The sequence below is a fragment of the Talpa occidentalis genome, unplaced genomic scaffold (genome assembly GCF_014898055.3).
Source record: "Talpa occidentalis isolate TD23 unplaced genomic scaffold, MPIMG_talOcc4v2.1 talOcc4.12, whole genome shotgun sequence".
In the NCBI taxonomy this organism is placed as follows: Eukaryota; Metazoa; Chordata; class Mammalia; order Eulipotyphla; family Talpidae; genus Talpa; species Talpa occidentalis.
In genome coordinates, this window is record NW_023601212.1 from 41705546 (window position 1) to 41712391 (window position 6846).

Consider the following 6846-nt stretch of genomic DNA (forward strand, 5'->3'; position numbering starts at 1 on the left):
AGCCAAGGGCTAGACCTCCTCATCTTGACTCTCAGATTGCAGTCCCTCCGTGCCTCACTAGCCTTGAGAAAAATCTGCCAAGAAATTGGGCCCCTCTGGGTGGTGTCCCAAGTGGGGGTGAGAGGACACCCTCACCTTTTCCAGCATCTCTGTCTCTTCCCTCTGCATGTGTCTCCACCGAGTCTGAAGTCCCACACCACCTACTTCCCCCAACCCTCTCTCTGTCTCTCCAGCACAGTGGCTATTTTTATTTTTCCTTCTTATTAAATTTCCAACTTCTGCAAACACCATGCCGCCCCCCCCCTTCCCTCGGAGCGGATTTGATTCACTTGCGTTTTATTAACAGATTAAAAAAAAAAAAAACCTGCAGCTGCCACTACACTGTGCCTTGCTTGCTTTCTTGGAGGTTTAGAGAACTTGTGTGTGTGTGTGTTGGGTGGGAGCTGGGCTGCAGGTTGCCTTTGGGGGGTTTAAATTCACCCTCCTCCCCATACTGTGGGATGTCTGGACAGTTTCTTCACTGATGAAAGGGTGTGGGGAAGGGGATGGCAGTAAGATTGGACCTGTTTTTGGGTTTAGGGTAATTTGGTGGGTGTCAGACCTGTGCTGCTCCCCAGCCAGTGCCTCCTTCTAAAGTGGAATTAGAAATTTAAAAAACAAAAAAACAAACAACTCCTGTGAAGGCTCTCCCACCTCCTACAGGCATAGAGTGGGGAGCACCCGGCTACCAGGAGGGCTTCAGAAGTGTGGGTTAGAATTGGAAACGCGCATGCCAGAGCTGAGTTGCCCCCACCTTCCTTCTGATGACTGGTGAGGGCCACAGAAGGTTCCAGGCTCCTTAACCCCAACGACCCTGGTCTGACTCTCTGAGCTTTTTCGAGCCCCAGAAGAATGTAATCCGTTCTCTCCCCACCCCCCTGTAACCCCCATATTCTGGATGGTACCCCCCAAAAACTGAGCATACTGCTTCTTTACGCCCCTGGGGTGTTCTTTCCATTCTTTGTGGCAGTCTCCATGGCAACTGAGAACTTAGCAGGTACTTAATTCCTTGGGACACAGGATAGGGGGTCTGGGATAGGGAAGCCAACTGGGTCATTTCAGCTGGGGCTTTCCTACCCTCCTGATCCTCTACCCCTTTCTCACAGGGCCTGGACCAGCCTTGGTTCACGGAAACCAGGCTGCCTGTCTGGGTTTCCCTCCTGGGTCTCTCAGTTCCTTCATCTGACAAGAGCACTAAGGTAAATAGTGCCCTGGCTCTGGTAGAATCCCTTTCTCCTTTTTTTCTTCCCTTTTCCTCTCCAATACCCTGTTCATCAAGGACTAGTATGGTTGGGCAAGTTGAACACTGCACAAGGGGTAGTCCGTGAGTTCCAGCCATGCTGGAGCGCTCGCTTCTCCCTTGCTCAGGGGCACCCTATAGGCAGACCTCTCTGACCTGCTGTAGCTGTCACCAGCTGTTCTTTCACTATTAGGAGAACCAGTTATTTCAATTTAAAAATGTTGCTTACACTCACATCCCTAAGCAGAGTAGGAAGGGAAGACTTGTCAGGAATTTGGGGTTTTGAACAACGCAAGCTACAGATTGTTTGGAACCTTAGAATAAACACAGGCAAGAGAAACTATAGAGGAGCAGGGCTGGAGTGGAGGACCATATAACGCCTTGGGGTAGGTAACCAGAAAGGGAGAGAGAGTGATTATCAATCCCCAAACAAAAAATGGAGCCAGCGTGGATTGATCTCTAAAGAGGTTTTACATCCCACCAACTGTACTCACTGCCTCTGTAACTGGGAAGCTCCTCCCACAGGGAGGTCTAGTTCCACAGCCCTTGAGTCTGGGCTGGTTTTGTGCCCTGTCTGGGACAATGGAAGGCATGTGTATCTGGCTCTCAGGAGATGCTGTGTGTATCTGGACAACTTCCCTCTTTCATGTGACCAAAGTCCAAACTAGCCTGCTGGAGGATGAGGGACCTGGAGGAGAGAGCCCTGTTCTCCCAGCCAAGGCCATGCTAGAGGAGCTTACAGCTGGCCCCACCCCTAACACCAAGAGAGCCCACCTGAGTCTCCAGAGGTGCCTCCCAGACCACCGTTGACAAAAGACTCAGTGAGTCCCATCAAGATCAGAGCTACCCAGCTGTCCCTGGAGCAACAGTTAATGCTTCCTGTCCTAAGTCACTGGATTTGGGGGACATTTGTTATGCAGTATAATGGGCAATAGGTAACACATGAGGGGTCTGGACATAACTTGCCCTTCCTCAGATTCTGGGGAGCCTGTATTTGGCTACCATCTGCTTCACTTCCTCATGAATTTTTCCCCTTTCCTTTTTTTGGATCTCTCTCCCACTGTGTCCCTTTCACTCTCTCCCTCTGCCTCTTCCGTTCAGCCATGCCAGCCACACCAGCCTCCTGGCAGCACCTCACACGAAGCTTGTAACAACCTTCAGGATGTTGTGCCTGCAGTTCCCCCCACTACTTTCCCCTGATCTTCACATGGGTTCCTCCGTGGCTGCCTTTAGATCTCCTCTCATATGTCCACTCCTCAGGGATTCATTTGCTACCTCAGACAGTATGCTGCCCTCTGGGGCTTCACCAGCCTCTTCCTCTCACTTTTGTTGTTGCTGACAGTTTCAACCACTACCTGGATTGTCTCTTTACCTTCCTACCCTCATCTCACTTCCCCATGCATCTTGGGGTCACCTTCCAAATACTACTTGCCCTCAAATTCTTTTTTTTTTTTTTTTAAGATTTTATTTTTTATTTTGGTGTAGAAGAACTGCGGTGTAGGCCAGAGGTACAGGGTTGGGCAGTAAGAGGATTCACCAGAGACAGAGTGGGAAGCGGAACAGGCAGATTGACTGAAATACATTGCCGAGGGGAGCAGCAGGAGAGACAGGAGAGGTCTGCTGAGCCATATATGGGTTAGCTCCCTTGCCGGGGATCGAACTCAGGATATTGCTATGGGCCATTGTGGTGACAATACTGAGACATGGCCTGGCCCCTGCCTACCTCCATCACTGCCAACATCTGATGGATTCAGGATCCGTGGGGCTTTGGGGAAAAGAAAGATCATCTGTCTATAGGTGTCAAGACTGCTTTCTTTTAAAAACATTTTTAAAAAAATTTAAATCTCCCACAATTCAAACGTTTCTCTTATTATCTTCCGCCAAGGGAAAAAAATTAATAACACAGTGCAATATAAAATACTAAATTAAAGGCATTTTGGAACCAGCAATTATTTCATAAGCTTCTCTTTTATTGCCGCGCTAATGTGCCTAATTGCTGTCTTAATGAGGACATTAATTTCTAGCTAATGTGATGTTATTATAGAAATTGCAGTCGATCTCTTAAAAAGGGGAAAGAGTTAGAACACTGTCCTACAAGGTGGGGGTTCTGGTCACCCTGGGGCTGAGGGGCAAATGGGAAGGGAGAAGGCACTAGAATGCAGGCTGGTGGCAGGGTAGCGGAGGGCAGCTGGGAACCAAGGAAAGGGAAAGGCAGGGGAATCTCCTAGGTAATGGGCAATCTGGGGAGGTCCCCATCAGAAAAGCAGCTGTTGCTGTGCCCAAGAACCTCGGAGTTTAGACCAAAAAGGGAAAATGTGTTAGAGCAATAATAAAATCTAACAACCGGAGCATTTTGTACCTTAATCTTTATAATAATCCTGTGAAGTAGATAACATCATTATTCTCATTTGATGGTTGGGGAAACATGCACAGAGAGGTTGAATAATTTACCAAAGGCCACACAGCTAACCAGATGGTGAAGATGAAATCTGAACACAGCTTGGTTGGCTTAACCACTGAGCTAAACTGCCTCTTGGCCAATGCACCACCACCATTAGTGATACTAATGTATTAATGCAGAATGTTTAGAAACCCCTGCCTCCAGGCTTCACAGAAGCAGATTGGGATGAAGAGGGATGGGCCTGAGCACAAAGCAGCCCAAGCCTGAATTCCAGTGTCCCCCAAAGTCCAACCACTGACCTCTGTTTTCTGCATGCCTCCCTGTCAAGCACACGTGGGTACAGCCCAGTGAACTTGCCTGTTTAAAGAAACAATGAACTTGGCCTCCTTGGAGGCGCAAGGGGTTAAGCACAGCACTATGAAGCTATCACGAGCCTCTGCAGCACAAGTTCAATCCCCTGGCCAGCCAGGGAGCTACCAATATGGCACAGCAGACCTCTCCTGACTTGCCCGCTGCTTCCCTCAGCAGTATGTTTCAGTCCATCTGCCTGTTCTGCTCCCCACTCTGTCTCTGGTGAATCCTCTCACCCCCAACACCTCTGGCCTGTACCCCAGTTCTTGTATGCATAAGTACATAAATCATTAAACAAAAAAGAAACAATGAAGTGCTTTTAAATTCTGACAATATATTACTTACATAAACAGTGAGAAGAGAAGAACCCCACCCCCAAGTCACTGGCCCTTATCGCACACTCCAAAAAGAAAAATGGACAACAATGAAATGAAAAGGACCAGTTTGTCTGAGGTTCAAGCCTTTGCCAGCCTGGCTTATGGCGATTTAAGTGCATAGTCTAAATGGTGACTGCCAGAAGGTGAGAAGGATGGAGGGGGGTAAATCAGGTAAAAGGGGTCAATTGTAGGGTAGAGGATATAAACTAGCCTTTCAGTGGCCATCACATTGTACAGTAAGTCCTCACTTCCCATGGCTGATAGGTTCTTGGAAACTACGACTTTCAGGGAAAGGAAGTTAAACGAAATCAATTTGACCACAAGCTAATTGATATAAACAAGAGTTAAGTTCCTTTAACATATTTCTGGTCACAAAAACATCACCAAACTTCTAAATAAAGACCCCAAATGCTTCTAATATCCAACAAGTATTTGTCTTCGTTCATTCATTTTCCAACCTGTGATTCCAATTCAGGGTCTCGGGTGGCTGGAGCCGATCCTGGAGGCTTGGGGTACAGGGCAGAACTCAGGTCTGGCCAGGACTGTTCCATCCCAGGGGACCTCATGCCCACCCACACCCACTCTGACCGAGATCTTGAGTCGTATCAGCGAACCCAACACATCTTGGAGATTTGGGAGGAAACCCCACAGATGTGCTGAACACTTGCAAACCCACACAAACATTGGCTCTGGCTGGGAGTCAGCTATTTTTTGTCATTGACATCATACCCTGAACAAAATGATATTGTTCAGTGTATATACAATGTATACACAGTGTATATACTGTCGTGTATACAAGTGTCAAAGTATAAACCTGAACCCTATAGAATGCTATAAGTCAAAATTACTTGGACAAATTTATTTTTAAAAACTGACTTTGCTTTGTTTTATTATTTTTTAAAGATTTATTTATTTTTGCATACAAGAACTGGGGTACAGGCCAGAGGTGTGGGGGGTAAGAGAATTCACCACAGACAGAGCGGGGAATAGAACAGGCAGAAGGACTGAAAACACTGCTGAGAGGAGTAGTGGGCGAGACAAGAGAGGTCTGCTGCGCCATGTGGGTAGCTCCCTGGCTGGGGATCACTCATGCTGCAATGGCTGCGGTGAGCTTCATAGGTTGCGTCTTAACCCCTTGCGCCACTGGGGAGACCCTATTTATTCATTTATTTTGCATAGGAGGAGCATAGGAGGGATGTGAAAGTAAGAGGGAGCCACATGCCACATGCCCACTAGTGCATCTGCAGAATGGATCGCTAGGTTGCTGCTGCCCATTGCCAAGGCGGTGAGCCACATCCCAGATCATCCAGGTGGCAGGGGGTGGAGAGCAAGAGAGAATGAGGCTGTAGGCTGGGGCAGAAAATATCTTGGGACTCAATAGTCATTCCCCCCGTGAGCCTCAGTTTTCTCATTCGTACAGTAAGGGCAATGGGTAGATGCAGACCAATGAGACAAGTTCTGCTGTATTAGTCAGGATTTCCCAGCACCAATGACGCATGTGTGTATGTGTGTATGCATGTGTGTGCATGTGTGTGTGTGCCTACTTATACATGTAGTTGACCCTTCAACACACAGTGTTGAAACAGTGCAGGTCGCAGCGATATGTGGATTTTCTTATAAAGGGAAGACATATACTTACAGTATCAAGAGTACAGTAAATATGTAAATGTATTTTCTCTTCCTTACGATTTTCTTTTTTTTTAAGATTTTGTTTATTTATGCAAGAACTGGGGTACAGGCCAGATGTGTGGGAGGGTGAGAGGATTCACCAGAGACAGAGCAGTGAACAGAACAGGCAGACTGACTGAAATACACTGCTGAGGGGAGCAGCGGGCATGGCAGGATAGGTATGCTCGCCATGTGGGATTCTCGTCAGCCGGCCGGGCGGGATCGAACCTCCGCTGCAGAGGCTGCGGACAGCTTCACAGTATGGCGCTCAACCACCTGCGCCACCAGGGATTCCCCCCGCCCCTTAAGATTTTCTTAATAACATTTTCATGCCTGTAGCTTACTTTAGTGGAAGAATATAATACATATATTATAATACAGTATATAATACATATAACAAGAAAAATGTGTTCACTGACTGTTTCTGTTGCCTGTGAAGTTACCAGTCAATAAAAGATATCAGTAGTTAAATTTGGTGGTAGTCAAAAGTTATATGCAAGTTTTCAACCCTCAGAGGTGGGGTGGCAGAAAGGGGTAGGGGGAGTGGGACTCAAGGGAGGGAGGGATGGGGGGGGAGAGAGAGAGAGAGAGAGAGAGAGAGAGAGAAGAAGGGATTGTAAGGATTTGTCTCAGGAAACATCAGTCTTATTCTCTTAAATTCTTCAACTGATTGGGCCAGGCTTATCATTCACCTCACAGAAGACAATCTGCTTCACTCAGAGTCTTCTGACTTAAATGTTACTCTCACCCAAAACGCCTTCACAGAAACA

The 6846-nt window shown here is 47.4% G+C and overlaps 1 long non-coding RNA gene across 1 annotated transcript; it reads left to right on the forward strand.

The window, feature by feature from the left end:
- The first annotated feature begins 1021 nt into the window (after positions 1–1021).
- Positions 1022–4547, forward strand: LOC129145552 (uncharacterized). The gene is made up of 3 exons (XR_008551295.1): positions 1022–1036; positions 1146–1238; positions 4385–4547. It is a non-coding gene; the product is annotated as an uncharacterized LOC129145552 (long non-coding RNA).
- Positions 4548–6846: the final 2299 nt, after the last annotated feature.